This window comes from Haliotis cracherodii, unplaced genomic scaffold (assembly GCF_022045235.1).
Source record: "Haliotis cracherodii isolate W230 unplaced genomic scaffold, xgHalCrac1.p SCAF_8, whole genome shotgun sequence".
Classification (NCBI taxonomy): Eukaryota; Metazoa; Mollusca; class Gastropoda; order Lepetellida; family Haliotidae; genus Haliotis; species Haliotis cracherodii.
The window spans coordinates 22,818,112-22,835,356 of NW_027266341.1; the positions used below are offsets into that span (position 1 = coordinate 22,818,112).

Consider the following 17,245-nt stretch of genomic DNA (forward strand, 5'->3'; position numbering starts at 1 on the left):
TACGCCGCTTTGAGCAATATTCCGGCAATATCACGGCGGGGGACACCAGATATGGGTATCAAAGAAATCTCTGTGTAAAGGGCTTGCATTAACCAGAGACTGTTTATACAGTGTTTGTAATGTTGCACTCGGCAATATTCCAGCTGTATGATGGCGTTCTTTAAATAATCCAGCCTGGACGAGACAATCCAGTGATTGACATCATAAGTATCAATCGATTCAACTGGGATATGATGACATGCATCAACCAAATCAGACCACCCGATCATGTTAGGTTATACAATGTATAGTTTGTATTATTTCGTTTATATTTCTAATCCATTGGGAAATAAAACTAAATTTAAACTGTTTTGTTTTCTGATTTTGATGCAGGTTAGTTGGTTCTGTAAACTTAAAAATTAAAAAAAAGGTGTCTCTTTTATATTCTTCCCTGAGTATCAAGTGGATCAGGGACCACGAAAATCAAGAAGTGACATACTGCATACTACAGTATTGTCTCAATTGAACCAATACTTGCCATCTGCCTCCTCCACATTTAGAGACCTTTGAAGATTAGGATTAGAATAGGTCTTCAGAAACCCATGCTTGCTGTAAAAGGTGACTATGCTTGTCGTAAGAGGCGACTAACGGGATCAGGTGATCAGGCTTGCTGAATTGGTTGATGCGTGTCATCGTATCCCAATTGCGTAGATCGATGCTCATGATGTCAATCACTGGCTTGTCTAGTCCTGACTCAATTATTTACAGACTGCCGTCACATAGCTGGAATATTGCTGAGTTCGCTGTTAAACAGCAAATAAACAGACAAATAAACACATTCACACTGGACTTTTCAACAGACGATAATTTAGTAATTGATAAATTTCATTCAGGGCCTAAAAAACGAACTTGAAGATGAATCATTCCATCAGTTGAGATTATAGTGGCCCAGATATGGTTGACTTTCAATGGAATGGAAAGCACGTACATGACCTTTGGCAAGGGAAACTAGGAAAGAACTGGATCGATTGGGAATTTGATTCCTTTCAAGAAGGTCAGTGCAATATCCTGATCATTCATTACACTGTATTAGTTTATATCTGAACTTATTACTTTTAGTTTGGGTTTTAAGTGTATGGGTTTAACAACTGGAAGAAGAAGAAGGGGGCTTTAAGTATAGCAGTGTCAAAGGCCTTATCATGTTAAAGGGGCAGTCAGGTAGCCTTGTGGTTAAAGCGTTCGCTCGTCACGCCGAAGACCCGGGTTCGATCCCCGACATGGGTACAATGTGTGAAGCCCATTTCTGGTGTCCCCCGCCGTGATATTGCTGGAATATTGCTAAAAACGGCATAAAACCATACTCACTCACTATCATGTTAAAGGGGGACTGGCTTGAAGCCCCATCTCAAGTCTAGGTCAGCACTTTGTACCATTTGAACCATTTGGAAAACTGAGACATTGCCTCAGTTTTATTAGGGGTGGTCTGGTAGCCTAGTGGTTAAAGCGTTCGCCCATCACACCGAAGACCGGATTCAATTCCCGATATGGGTACATTGTATGAAGGCCATTCCTGGTGTTCCCCTCCCCCCCTATGATATTGCTGGAAAAGCAACATGAAACCATACTCACTCACTCACTTGAATAAAATTAGGTTAATCATTAACTGTTGGACAGATTATCATGATGGAGTTTGGATTAACAAACCAACAAAATGGTGTTTGAAGGAATTGTGGAATTTTCTGGGAATGCCAACTGTCCAGAGAGTAGGCCCTCTTTAAGAAAACTTTCTTTTACAAATGCTACATCCTGTTCATGGACTGTGTATTGGACAAAGGAGTGTTAAACTCAAACTCCCTCCTGTACATTGATTTGATTAAGTTTAGAGAAGTATGATAAATTTCTTTTAAGACTTTGCGATAGTTAAAATAACCAGTCACATCTTAAGGCATTGAGATTTTAATTCTATACAAAGGGGAGGATCTTTTTTCAAACTGTAATGCCTCAACCAAGCCAGATTTGTTTACACACAAAAACTTGTTTAAGCTATATCAACAACTCATTGAAATAAGATCCGATCAGTCAGGTGCTGAATCACAAAGATTTCCTCTGAACTTTACTCCTTGGTGTATTGCAAGAATAAAATTCTCGTGAATTTGCTCCCGGCTTCTGAAGATCATTCAATACTTGCGTCTGTTACAAGTTGAATACAAATAAAAGCAGCACTGTTCTGCTCTGTCATAACTCGCCATGGCTTTGCCAAACATTGTAGGTTTGGACAGAGGCTTCCTCAAACGGATTTGAAGGACACTAATTCAAGGTGTGCCCTGGCACTAAGTGTCTGGTTGGTTGATAGAGGTTTCGTTTTGTACAGCTCCTGTATGGTTTGCAAGCTTTGCTGTGTCGCTTGGGCAACACTGTTGTCAAAGTTTTTTCTTGTGTCAAGTAACGTCACGGATATGTTCCATTTACAAGACGGAAGGGTAATTGGGGTGACTTTGTTGTCATGGCAATTTGAAATGTGAATGCATAAGGGGTAATAATACTCATATCTCTGTCATGAAAAGAATAGAAATTTAAATGAAGATTTTTTAGGAGTTAGTAAGTAGCTGATATTATTGTGATGTAGGGGAGATGTTGGTGTTGTTATTGATGAAGATGGGTTCTTTAGGGAGATGGTGACCCGTGAAGATCCTTGGTAGAATAGTTCTTCAGCAACCCATGTTTGCCATAAAGGCAACTATGCTTGTTGTAAGAGGCGACTAACAGGATCGGGGTGTCAGCCTGCTGACTTGGTTGATGCATGTCATCATATCCCAACTGCGTGGATCCATGCTCATGATGTCAATTACTGGATTGTCTGGTCTAGACTCGATTATTTACAGACCGCCGTCATATAGCTGGAATATTGCTGAGTGCGGTGTTAAACAACAACAAACAAACAGGGTGATGGTATATCTAGAGGGTGGTAGTGGTATGATTGTTTGGTGGATGGCGTTAGTGTATATGTTGCACCTATGGTGTAAGTGATGACGTCCTCTTTGTGGCTAATAAAGGTAACCTGGTTTAGTGTGAAGAAGACTTGTGCTCATGCTGTCAACCATTGATTTTCCTGGTCTCTACTAATTAAAGGTTATTATCCAACCATATGTTAATAATTTGCAAATTATTCCATGACATTTGATTTGGTAAACAATGCTATTTTTGTGTTGATGTTCCATAAACAGAAAATATATTAGTAGTGGAGTATTGTTTTGGTTGGATGATTACAGAATGGCCTGGGCTTGTGCATAATTCCACTGAATGATGACACTGTATACAAATGTATTTTGTGTACAAAAAATGTGTTGCATTTGTGATGGCTGCCATTGGTGGGCCAGGATACGCTCACCATTTAGCAAACACCTGATATCATCATTGTTTGATAGTAATTTATAAACATATGCTTATGATGTAGTCAGAATCCTACAATAGACCGCTTTATCCACTAGGCTACCCGACCGCCCTTGGGAGTGTTGAAGAGTATTATAACATTGATATTGATAAATGGATTGATGGTGTAGAAGTATTACAAAACTGGTAATACTGAGATTGTGTTTTTACACACAAAACACAAGACAATACTATTTTAAAGCCAAACAGACAATATGCTTCTTGTCTGATTATGTAATCTGTGAAGAAATTTCATATCCCTTAGAGTAATTTAAATTTGAAAAAGATATAGAAACAAATAATATCTTTCCTATTTTTTGCATTTGTTTCCTCTTTGAAAGTTGTTCGAAAGCAATTATGAACTTGTGATGCCACCATGAATTGATTACTATTGTGGTTTTTTGTCGTCCCTTGTTCATTGATGACATTTTAACTCTATCAACAGCCTTGGAGGTTTTGCTGAAGGAGTTACCTTTCAAAGATTGATACATAATCACATACAGAAGATTTTTTTCCCAACAAATGAAATTTCAAAATGGTTTCATTCACGATAACCTTGTGATATGAGTGAGCAATTTTGGGTGGTTACCAACTGAATTATTTAAAGATTAGTTGTGTTTTTGTGTGTAAAATTCCAGACAGATATATCATTTCAGCTGAAACGTGTGTCAAAACGTCAGTTATGACAAAGTGACGCATTAGTTGACGCCCATGATATAAAAATATGTTCTCTAACACTATTATGTCAAACTGATAGCTGTTTGGGATAAAATCTTTAAAGGCATATTGTAAATTAAAGGGAATAAATTTGATTGGTAGAAGAATGTGGTTAATTGGATTTCATTGAGTCTAGAAATAATCTGTTCTTCCCCCAGTGTACAATACCTTGCCTGCTTAATTATACACATTGATTATTGAATTGTTTGATAGGCATTATTTAGAAGTTGACGGATGACAAAGTAGACACAATTTATGGATAACAACTTCTTTATTACTGTATAGACAATGTTTTGGTATAGATTCTTATACTGTTTTCAAGCAAGACTGAAAACAGAGGCCTTTGGGGATAATGTTTTGATCTCTCCATCTCACGAGGAAGGTGAGGTGGTGACTGGTTTGAATGTGTTTCTTCTCTAGTTGGGTGAGGCTGTTGATGGTGTTGACTGCCACGTCTCCATGGAGACAACGGATGAATTGTTGATCAGCATTACATGTACCTAGAAATTGACGGATGACAAGATAGACACAATTCTGTCTTGCTTGACAACGGTATACCAAAGCATCGCCTTTACAGAAATTAAAGAAGTTGTTATCTTTAAGTTGTGTGTACCTTGTCAGCTTGATTGTTGTATTCATTCTGTATTCTGCGTACCGAGCACTTATGCACAGTAAATGATGCGCTGTACAAATCGTACAAATTATTATTATTATTATTATTATTATTATTATTATTATTATTATTATTATTATTATTATTATTCAACTTGACCGAAACCTTCACTTTACATGATATTACACGTCTGTCTACTATCTAGGTGGTTTGGATATGTTATGGAAACATGTGACCTCATTTCTTCAATGACATCACTGCCTTCAATGGTGATATCATTCAGAAAATGAGTTCTTGTTTTGAAAACTGATAACATTGGTATTAACTTGGTGAATATATAATGTGAACACCAGAGGACGATCAGTCTCGATTATGTACCATAACAGATTCCACAAATAACAAAATAGTGTTGACAATTATATGAATGGTTCACTGAAAATCAAGTATGTCTTGCTTAAATGTCACATGTATATTTATTTTAAAACATCCCAGATAGCTTTGTTTTTAACATAACATCCATTTCTTTCTATGTAATTGACCTAAAAGAATTCTTGACAACTTTTTTTTTATCTATCTCCATCGTCTTGGCATATTGGGCAAGAAAATGTGTAAAAGATGAAAAAATAGATTTGGTTTAATCAATTTTCATCCTCTTTAGACTTGGTTCTAAAAATACTATTCGCTTAAACTGTTCTTAAGTTCTCAAGGTCAGACCAATTTTCTCCTCTGGGGACCTTCATGTAGAAACTGATGAGACAGTAGAAAAAAATTATCTTTTGGATACAGAGAACCATGCCTTTTATCTGAGTTAGGTGTGTACAGCAACACGTCGTCCCATCAGATCAGCTCAACACATAAAACAAAGGTTGATTAAATAGTATTCACAGCCATCGGAACAGGCCTTAGATATATGAAAAGGGTTTTGTTGCGTTATTTAACCAATCAGATATTTTCCACCATTGTTATCGTGTCAGGTATCTGTGATAATTAAAGTAGGATTTGTTCCATTTGGAATAAACGAGGGCCTTGGGGGGACTCAAAGGAGTGTTTTCTACAAAGGGGAACATGGCTTAATTTCATAGTCAAACCATGATGTGATATGACTGGAAGAGCAGTAAACGGTGGCATTGAACCTTTTCTTCTCTGTCCTATTCAGTAAGTATTGTCTCAGAAGAATTTATACCATGAATGCGAAAAACTGTTGTTTGCTTAGAGGAATAATTACTATTGACCACAAAACTGGAAGTTTAGCATCCTCACAGTCGGTCTTGAATGTATTAATACAGCAGTCGAACTGTGTTTTGTGCCAGTCACAAATCATCTAGGTTAGGCAAACAGTGCTATGTAAGTCCGCTGTATACCTGTTTGGTTTAAAAAGAAAAAAACAAAAGTTTTTCTTTGTCTCATTGTTGCGGTAGTTTGCTCGGCTTGGACGATCTGATAAGCGGAGAATGTGGGAGTTTGGGAATATTACAAAGATGGTGATTCAATGTAGCCTACCTGGGCCCTCTGTTAACGAGCTTACCTATTTACAGGTGTGTGAACTGATTGGGAGAAAGATAGAAATATCAGATGAAAAACATTGTGATTTTCGCTGTAATTAACTAGGAATTTAGGGCTTAAATCTTTTTGGCTCATGTTCGGCTTTGGTAAAAGGTCAATTTGATTAAATCGTGTGTTAATTGCAGCATTTTTAGGTCAAGATCAATAAGTTTTCCTGAATAGTTTGTCATCTTTTGACTAAGTCATTCTTAATTGTGCTGTCAATTATAAAATGCTTTCAATCAACCCTTCTTGATTGTGCCCAATTGCTTCATAATTGACTTGCTTTTGCATGTGTCTGTGATCGTTGCCACCAGTAGGGCAGGATTTTCAATTTTTGGCTATACCTGGTATCATCACAGTTTGATAGTGATTCCCAAACACATGCTCATGATATGATCTGAATCTAACCATCGACTCTGCTCTTAGCAGAGATTTCTTATGAATATAGAAAGATTTTTATCGCCTTTTTTTCAAAAATTGAAATTATATCCATATTGTATGTAGAGTTTGAAATGATATGAAAAGAAATCCTATATATCACTGATAAATGAAGTATAAGTTATATTAAACAAAAGCTGGGAACAAAATTAACACATTTATGTTGGTTATACTTCCTGATTGAAAATGTTACCATTTTATAAGTAGTAATTTATCTGATATTGAAATATAGCCCATATATTACTGATTAATTAACAGATATCGAATGTGCATATAATATGTCCAAATACTTTCAACAATGAACCTAAATATCAAGGGTATAAAATTTCAGGGTGACAAAAGCCTTGCACAATGAAGTGAGTTGTGTTCCCATGGTGGTACACTGGCAGACTTGTGTGGTTCACATACCTCACTATTACACTTACAGTATCACATCACCATAAGCTGGTGTCATGTTCATGCAATGTTACAAAGCCATGTACTGCAAATGGAATAGTGTTCTTAGTATCAGTTATATTAGTGAATAGAGGATTAATATTTGAAATTCGAACGTTTACGAATACTAGTAGATCATATGATTTTTGTTACCCATTATTTCTTCATCATTTTTAGCTCTTTAGAAAGATGTACTGATCATGACCGCAATCTTAGAAAACAACAATTGTTGAATGAAGTCAATAATCTTCAGCTAACTGTTTCATTGGCATGTTTAGAAGTTGATAAATAAAGACGAGATATTTTATGGATGACAATTTCTTTATTCTGTTATGATGCAACGTTTCGGAACGGATACTTATACCGTTGTATAAATCTTAATACCATTGTCAAGCTATACCGAAATGTCTCATCATAATAGAATAAAAAAGTGTCGTCCATATAATATCTTGTCTTTATAATTATAATCTTCAGCTATGATGTCATTTCTAGTGTGACATCATTCCAACCTTACATCACAATAAGATTTGAATGATGTCAACAATGATGTCCGGAGAACATAAACAATACATGAGTGCACATGTGATTTTTATGAACCCAGTTATTTCTAACCCTATGGGCAATAATTACAAAGTGTCCGACCCGTGAAGATCCAGGTCAGAATAGGTCTTCAGCAACCCATGCTTGCCATAAAAGGCGACTATGCTTGTCATAAGAGGCGGCTAACAGGATCAGGTGGTCAGACTCGCTGACTTGGTTGATACATGTCATCATATCCCACCTGCATGGATCGATGATCATGATGTCAATCGCTGGATTGTCTGGTCCAGACTCAATTATTCACAGACCACCATCTTATACCTGGAATATTACTGAATGCGGCTTTAAACAATAAACAAACAAACAAAATAAGTGTCCACAACATTTGTCAAGTTAGGCCAATGCTGAGTATTATTTATGTTATTGATTTTCTTGGTCAATTATTGTCATAAAGAAACAATATGACCAAGTCTTTGGTCGGCATTTTTTAGTTTGAAGAACATAAAGACCTGGAACTTTTACGAATAACAAGTTCTTTTTTGTTTAAAGACTTCTTCTTTAAAGAGCTACTTCTTGCCTCTTTATCAGGAGAATGATGAAGGAGCAGGAAGTAGCCCCGAAACATGGTTACAAACAATAATGAAGTTGCTATGCATAGAAGTTTCAAGTCTACGAACAATATAACCTAACAGAACACAAGTTATTTATGCAAGCTGTGTTATTTGTACATGTTTAAGGATAGATTGTTTGTATTTTATTAAACATATTGAAATAAATGTTAAACAAAAAATATGCACATGTTTCAATCAACCACATTATTTTCAGCTTTCGCAAAATGTAGACCAGGTGCATATAAGACAACCAATTTATCTGGTCTAAGCAGTGTACAATTTGTAAAGATCAGTTTGGTTTGTGGGATTTAGCAGAACCATCCCATGTTTAAGGACAAACAAGTTAAGTATAACACCACCCTTTCAATTGATGAAGATTATAATTAGCATGATTTCATAATACCCAGGATCTAACAGGATATAAGCCTGGCTACTCTCTTGAAGTCAATATCATCCTCCTGTGCAATTGTCTCTGTAGAAAAATATCAGACAGTGGTTATTCATAATTGATCTTTGACAATACTTGTCTTTCCGAAATGAAGGACAACAGTCAATTTCATAAGTACATCCTGTGGTTGAGGTGTTCATGCAATTTCCATGGACAATCAACCACTTATAGAGAACAGCTGTGTCAGTCTACAGATTTGGCAAAAGTTGTCACATCAAAGATTTTCAGTTTCTAATTCTGTATGAATAGAAGATTGTTAGAATGGCTAAATAAGCTACTTCTTCCAATTCACTCCTTCAAACATAGATGGCCCAATGAAGGGTTTAAGTTGCTGAAAAGCATCGGAGCCCTTTAATCTTTGTAGCCATGGTGAATGTCTCGAACGTGTTATACACCTGCCGAAGCGGACATTGTTAAAAGCGCTATGAGGCTCTTATGTCAATTAAAATCTCAACGTAACAGGAATTAATCGCAAGGGGTACAACAGAAACATTTTAACATTTAACCATCCCATGGTGTGGCTGAAATTTAGCGTAAAACAGCCTTGAGTGGATGAAAAGATAGCAGGTTAGTTTAATCAGTTCTGCTTCCATTTGATGTCATTATATGACCCCGGGACTATAGCAAGTCTTCCCCAGGCGCTTATTGTCACGTCTTAATTACAACTGCCCGTGCAAAGGATTTAGGGTTAATGAGGCCGAAGTAATCATTACCTGAAGTCTAGTGGGTCGATGATGACCATTGATGGTCAGACATTGTGACAGATTTGCTCCTGTGGTGGCTGCGGACACACGAGTGACCACCAGAGTGACCATCAGACACAGACATTGTTGCTCAGCCATACAGGCATTGTCCTAAGTTGTTGAGTGGCATCTTGGATCGAGTCTCTGTTGTTTGGGACTCTTTATGTTCGATATTTGTACTGTCGGGATTGTAGTTTGAAGCTTTGATAAAACAAATTCTTACATCGTGTAGGTGCATTTGTTAGGGATTGAGAATGTCACAGACAAAACTGACAGAGAACTAGGTTGATTGGGCCAGGTATTGATGCAAGTTTATGATCAATAGTAAGAATATAAGATGAGGGTTGTCATATTGAAGATGACAGAGATGAGGTTGCTGTGAGGATGTTGACCATGAGGATGACGGTGATGATTAGGATGAGGATAATGGTGTTGAGCCCTACGACAGACTACAAATATATCAATTTCATTACATTTAGAACTAAAATGGCTAAGTAATGTCTATAAATAGGTTTTTCAATACACATAGATAGGATTCAAACCCTTTGGACAACGCTCATGTAGCAGTGAGTGAGTGAGTGAGTGAGTGAGTGAGTGAGTGTTGTCTTTTAGCAATATTCCAGCAATATCATTTTGGGGGACACCAGAAATAAGCTCCTTGCATTGTACCAATTTTGGGAACAAACCCAAGACTTTGAAGTGATGAGCAAGCGCTTTACCCACTCAGCTATCCCACCGTCCCCACGTAGCTTTCAGCACATTTTACACAACACGCCACCTCATCATCATAGATTACAACAATCAAATGACATTACCTGAAAATGGCTTATGGTGAAAGGGTTAACATGCTAATGACTCAATCTGTATTATATCAGTACAATGGTAATTATGCCTTTAACCTTAACATGCCCAGATTACGACCTAGACATGTTAATACGTCCAGAGGCATGAGATAATGAATGATCAATCCCATGGATGGTTACCCTGTGACATGACTAGCTTGTTCCATAAACGTACAGTCGCTGTTTGTCATTTTGCCATGATTGTTTCCATTTTCACTAATGAAGCGAATCAAACTGTCCTACGATGGTAAATGTTTGGACCTTTGTCTTACAGCGTGTTACAAGATCCTATTACTGACTGTCATGTAAACCTATGTTGAAGCGCCAAGGGAGTTTTTGTTTTGGGAATTTTTTATAAGGCTTTCTTTGTTTGTTTGTTGTTTTACACTGCACTCATGATATTGCTGGAATATTGCTGGAATATTGCTAAAAGTGGTGTAAAACAACACACACACACACACACATATACATCATGTATCATGTTCCTGTGTTTTTTCAGGTGAACAATTGACTTGCCTTTGCATGTGTTTGTGATTGGTGCCACCCAATGTGGCAGGATACGCTTTATGCAGAGGTTTCTATTGGATATGGAGAGAGTTTTCCCACTTTATTTATTTGTAGCGTATACTGAGTTTCTTTAAATGTGTTAGTCCATAAAAAATGTTCATGATCCCTAACATATTTTGTTCCGTATATATGGGATAGTGTGATCAACATGAGTATCACCCATCTGGATTGATGCATCAAAATTTGTTGAATAGTTCTTAAAAAAACATTTTACAGATCAAATTAGCATGCTCCCATATGAAATCTTAGTCCATCACATGGCATGGGAGGCCTGATGGTTTAAAGCACTGCAGTTTGCTGTTCAGAGTTGTGTTGCTTAAACATCCCAGAAGCCTATCATCTATCCCACAGTATTGGTTTCTCAGCACCAGACTCATGGTCATAGCTTTCAACAAGTGTTTTACTCATTCTCTCAGTCGCTCGGTCGGTTGCTCACTCACTCACTCACTCACTCACTCACTCACTCACTCACTCACTCACTCACTCACCCACCCACCTACTCACTCACTCATTCACTCACTCACACGTAGGTTTACTTACAAATATACTTACATACATAAACTTAAAATTGATACTTTGAAAGCATCCATTAATGTTACACCTATGATGTGAGCATCGATATCATTAAGTCTAAAATGTCATATAGCAGCACCTGTCGGAACTGTGGAACAAGATCATGTGTCTCCATGTTCCTGCAAAATAATTCTGAGTCATTTGTCAATGTAACATTGCTACACATATGGAATCCTGTGTTGGAACCTAGCTTAATGCTGTCTTACTGAATGACTGCTTACATCTGTTCTGAATAATTATATGACTTACTGTTCTTAATGGTGCAGGGTGTCATGGCATGTCAGATTAGTGGTGGAAGACATTAATCCTCAAACGACGTATGTCAATGGTGTTTTACCACATTGGTAATACTCACAAATACTGGTTTGGTGCTTTCAACAGTATTTACGTTTGATCATGGCATGTCAGTGAAGTGTGGGAAGTCAGATCATTGTGGGAAGAAAAACGTCATGGTGGCAGGTGTAGCCTGTCATACAGACCCTGAAACAAATATATCCAATACAGCCCATGCAAGCCTATAAAATAGTTGGCAAGTCTAGATTACTGCAGTATCACAAATGAAGAAAGTCTCTGGCTCCTTTTTATTATATTTCATAAAAACTATAAACTATAATTTAAAACCTTTTTTTTTCTGTAAAATATTTCATTCCAGAGACTTAATGATAGTCTAGTGCCTGGTTAGAATAGGTCTTCAGCAACCCATGCTTAATTGTCGTAAAAGGCGACTAACGGGATCATGTGGTCAGGCTCGCTGACTTGATTGATGCATGTCATCATATTCAAATTGGCTAGATTGATGCTCACGATGTCAATCACTGGATTGTCTGGTCCAGGTTCAATTATTTACAGATCACTGTCATATAGCTGGGATATTGCTGAGTGCAGCATTAAACATTAAACAAACAAACAAAAAGTGTAGGAAGATATTAAGCCTAAGGTGACACAGGTCTGTGACAATTTACCACTTGAAACCCTTGATCACTACAAGGTTCAGACAAACAAAAGCTAATTATCTCCCTTTTCCATTATGATGCCTTAAAATAAATGGCCATGACTAGTGGATCCTGGTGAGGCTAAGAGATGTAACTTTGCAAGGTGAATTATGTTGCCTTAGAATAAATGGCAACCATGCCCTTTCTCCTTCATTTTGATTTAAACAATACTTAGTCATAGAAGGAATGGGACTGGCAAACAGGCAAAGGCTATTTGAACACCTTTTCAGTTTTTCTTTGACCATTTCATATACAGAAAAGTTATTCAACTATACACTTGATTTTTTAAAAGATTTTTGTATGACCATGAAATATTTTTGGTTTGTTAACCATGCACAAATCATCATTCATAGATGCCTTTGATCACAATGTCACTGTGAGCGCACAGATTTCCTCCAAGCTCCATACAGTGATAGCTCCATCCCCCCAAAGCATAATGGATGTATCACACAATGCAATGGAGCTCTTCTTACTGACTGGTACTTGGCAGTATATTATGCCTGGCTTCACATTTATCATGTGTAGAGATGGATTCTTGTCGCCATCTATTCTGATAAATCTATTTTGAACTGATGACCAATTTAAGTTTTTCTTTTTGTTCCACACACAATTTCTCGAAAAAGGGCAAAGTAATAAATGACATTTCTGAAAAATTATTTTCTCATGTATCAAATATAACTCAGATTCAAAATGAAAAGCATGGAGATCTTATCCTGCACTAATAAATGAAAGCGGGAGTAAATTCAGACATATAGCCATTATCATCCTCATCATCATCATCCTCATCATCCTCATCATCCTCATCCTCATCCTCATCCTCCTCCTAATCCTCATCATCATCATCATCATCACTTTGGGTTTCAAGCTTAAAACCCCTAATTATGTACCTTGAGACCAAATCTCAAAATTAATCACAACTCCCAGTATTTTCAATTAATCCTGGAAGTTAATCTGATTCAAACCTGACAACATGTTGGAAAATGATTCACATGGGAGAAGTGGATTCTGTTGTGTCAAATATAATATTTCATAAAAATGACGCAAATACTGGCGTCTCACTATGTCAAGAGGGAAATTACAAGTGGCGTGTAAGCTGATTGTTCTGCCTCACCTTGTGAAACAGCATTCACAGCACAAAAATATATTTCCGTCGAATGTCAATATTAAATTGCAAGGATCTCACCAGAGGAAAAGATTTGTACAGTCAGTATTAAAGCTAAGAAATATGAATAACAGAATGATAAATATTTAACTATGTCTGTAGTTTAAGTTAATCTGCTGATGAACAGAGGGAAAGTGCATTACTGAAGAGCGTTTCCTGTATAATCAACTCTATTCCAGCAAAATTAAGGTACAGGCATATAATGTCCATTTGGATTTGGGCAAAAAACGTCTGATCAGAATTAAATTAAAGCAACAAAACCATTGCCTTAATCGTAAGACATAAATGTTTGTTTACAATTCTGACTAGATCCTTATCATGAAAAGGTAAACATTTCCTGACCCACTTGTGGCACCTGTCACAAACACATGCAAGGGCAAGCCAAGTGGTCACCTGAACAAACACGGCAATTGCATTCAGCATCATTTTGGTCACTGATGTGTCAAATTTGGACATGTCCTCTGCATGTCTGTCTTAAAACCTTTTTCAATATTTGAATGCTCTAACCCTAATTAAATAACTTTGAGCAAAGATGCTCTTTGAAATCTTCATAAAAAGATCATGCTTGGTTGTACCTCAAATATTGTGAAATTTAGATACCAAGAAATTGCTTGACATTAAGGAAACGTTGGCTATTGGAAAGTATTCTTACCCCACAGCCACTGGCTGTGTTAGCTTCAGGTTAGCTTCAGGTTAGCATCAGACTACATGCTCTCAGTAGCAAGTTTCCTATTGTTCTAGCTAGACTCAGGATAGCTTGAGGTTAGCTACAATCAGTGGTTAGTTTACCTTGCAAGTTTCCTGTTGTGCGAGCTAGATTCAGGTTAGCTACAATCAGTGGTTAGTTTACCTTGCAAGTTTCCTATTGTGCGAGCTAGACTCATGTTAGCTACAATCAGTGGTTAGTTTTCCTTGCAAGTTTCCTGTTGTGCAAGCTAGACTCATGTTAGCTACAATCAGTGGGTTAGTTTACCTTGCAAGTTTCCTGTTGTGCAAGCTAGACTTAGGTTAGCTAAAATCAGTGGTTAGTTTACCTTGCAAGTTTCCTGTTGTGGGAGCTAGACCCAGGTTAGCTACAATCAGTGGTTAGTTTACCTTGCAAGTTTCCTGTTGTGGGAGCTAGACTCATGTTAGCTACAATCAGTGGGTTAGTTTACCTTGCAAGTTTCCTGTTGTGCAAGCTAGACTTAGGTTAGCTAAAATCAGTGGTTAGTTTACCTTGCAAGTTTCCTGTTGTGGGAGCTAGACCCAGGTTAGCTACAATCAGTGGTTAGTTTACCTTGCAAGTTTCCTGTTGTGCGAGCTAGACTCAGGTTAGCTACAATCAGTGGTTAGTTTACCTTGCAAGTTTCCTGTTGTGCGAGCTAGACTCAGGTTAGCTACAATCAGTGGTTAGTTTACCTTGCAAGTTTCCTATTGTGCGAGCTAGACTCAGGTTAGCTACAATCAGTGGTTAGTTTACCTTGCAAGTTTCCTGTTGTGCAAGCTAGACTCATGTTAGCTAAAATCAGTGGTTAGGTTACCTTGCAAATTTCCTGTTGTGCGAGCTAGACCCAGGTTAGCTACAATCAGTAGTTAGGTTACCTTGCAAGTTTCCTGTTGTGCAAGCTAGACTCAGGTTAGCTACAATCAGTGGTTAGTTTACCTTGCAAGTTTCTTGTTGTGCCAGCTAGACCCAGGTTAGCTACAATCAGTGGTTAGTTACCTTGCAAGTTTCCTGTTGTGCTAGCTAGATTCAGGTTAGCTATAATCAGTGGTTAGTTTACCTTGCAAGTTTCCTATTGTGCAAGCTAGACTCAGGTTAGCTAAAATCAGTGGTTAGTTTACCTTGCAAGGTTATTGTAAGCTTGAGTGTCAGATGTTGTGCTGTGCTAGCATCAGGTGAGCTGCAGTTTAGGGATAGTTTAGATAGTGGTTGTTTTGGTGTCTCCCCTTGTGTTGCATTGAGTGTTGTGCTAGCTATTTAACTCACCCTGGCTGCTATGCTAGATTCTGGTATCTCCCCATGTGTTGAATTAAGTGTTGTGCTAGCTATTTAACTCACCCTGGCTGCTATGCTAGATTCTGGTGTCTCCCCATGTGTTGAATTAAGTGTTGTGCTAGCTATTTAACTCACCCTGGCTGCTATGCTAGATTCTGGTGTCTCCCCTTGTGTTGAATTAAGTGTTGTGCTAGCTATTTAACTCACCCTGGCTGCTATGCTAGATTCTGGTGTCTCCCCTTGTGTTGAATTAAGTGTTGTGCTAGCTATTTAACTCACCCTGGCTGCTATGCTAGATTCTGGTATCTCCCCAAGTGTTGAATTAAGTGTTGTGCTAGCTATTTAACTCACCCTGGCTGCTATGCTAGATTCTGGTGTCTCCCCTTGTGTTGAATTAAGTGTTGTGCTAGCTATTTAACTCACCCTGGCTGCAATGCTAGATTCTGGTATCTCCCCATGTGTTGAATTAAGTGTTGTGCTAGCTATTTAACTCACCCTGGCTGCAATGCTAGATTCTGGTGTCTCCTGTGGTGATGTCCTAGATTCATGTTAGCTACAGTCACTTGTTGTTTTGCTTACTCTGCATGTCTCATCCATGTAATTCTAGAAATATGATTAACCGACTAAAATGTTTTACAAAACTTATAAAGATGTCACTCGAGGGCTTTTTGATTAATAAAACTGGGAATTGACTTGGAAGGATAATGTCAAAGTTTCAGCATCCACTTACATTGTACACGACTGCAAGCTAATGCGTTTCATTGTCATCATTTTAATGTTTAAATTTGATACATGAAAACATAGAGCTATTGTTGTACAATTCACTTATATGTTGGCCAGATGCTCTGGAACTGTACAATGCTAATGCGAAATTAAATTTTGCATTCAATGCCATTGTTTTATTGGAATCCATTGGGGACTACTTTAATTCAAAGATTGAAACATATTTATAAGATTTAAACATATTTCTAATATTGGAATATTAATTGAAAGCTTTGAACGTTATGTCAGTTTTAATTTAGTGACACAAATTGAGGTGTTTTAATCGATGAGTGCAGTTCAATGTCACTTTAACGAATATTCTAGCATTCCCACAGCAGGTAGCATCAAGAACAGGTTTCACATATTGTACCTGTATGGGGACCCGTGGCGATCCGGGGTAGAATAGGTCTTCAGCAACCCATGCTTGCCGTTAAAGGCGACTATGCTTGTCCTTTAGAGGTGACTAATGGGATCGGGGGATCAGGCTCACTGACTTGATGCATGTCATCGTATCCCAATTGCATGGATTGATGCTCATGTTGTCAATCACAGGATTGTCTGGTCCAGACTTGATTACTTACAGACCGCCGTCACATAGCTGGAGTATTGCTGAGTGTGGCGATAAAAAACAAAAATACAAACAAACCTGTATGGGGGTTCAACACAGGTTTTTGGCTTGATGATGTTTTCTTCATTATGCTAGGCCTGTGAAGATCCGGGGTAGAATAGGTCTTCAGCAAGGTATGCTTGCCGTAAAAGGCGACTATGCTTGTCGTAAGAGGCGACTAACAAGATTGGGTGGTCATATTGCTGAGTGCGGCGTAAAAGAACCAACCAACCAACCAACATTATGCTATCCCACTGAACC

At 37.7% G+C, this 17,245-nt stretch overlaps 1 protein-coding gene across 3 annotated transcripts in view; it reads left to right on the plus strand.

The window, feature by feature from the left end:
- LOC139450552 (protocadherin-9-like) overlaps window positions 1-17,245 on the plus strand; it is a 74,420-nt gene that overhangs the window by 14,100 nt on the left and 43,075 nt on the right. The gene's annotated exons all lie outside the window — the stretch shown is intronic.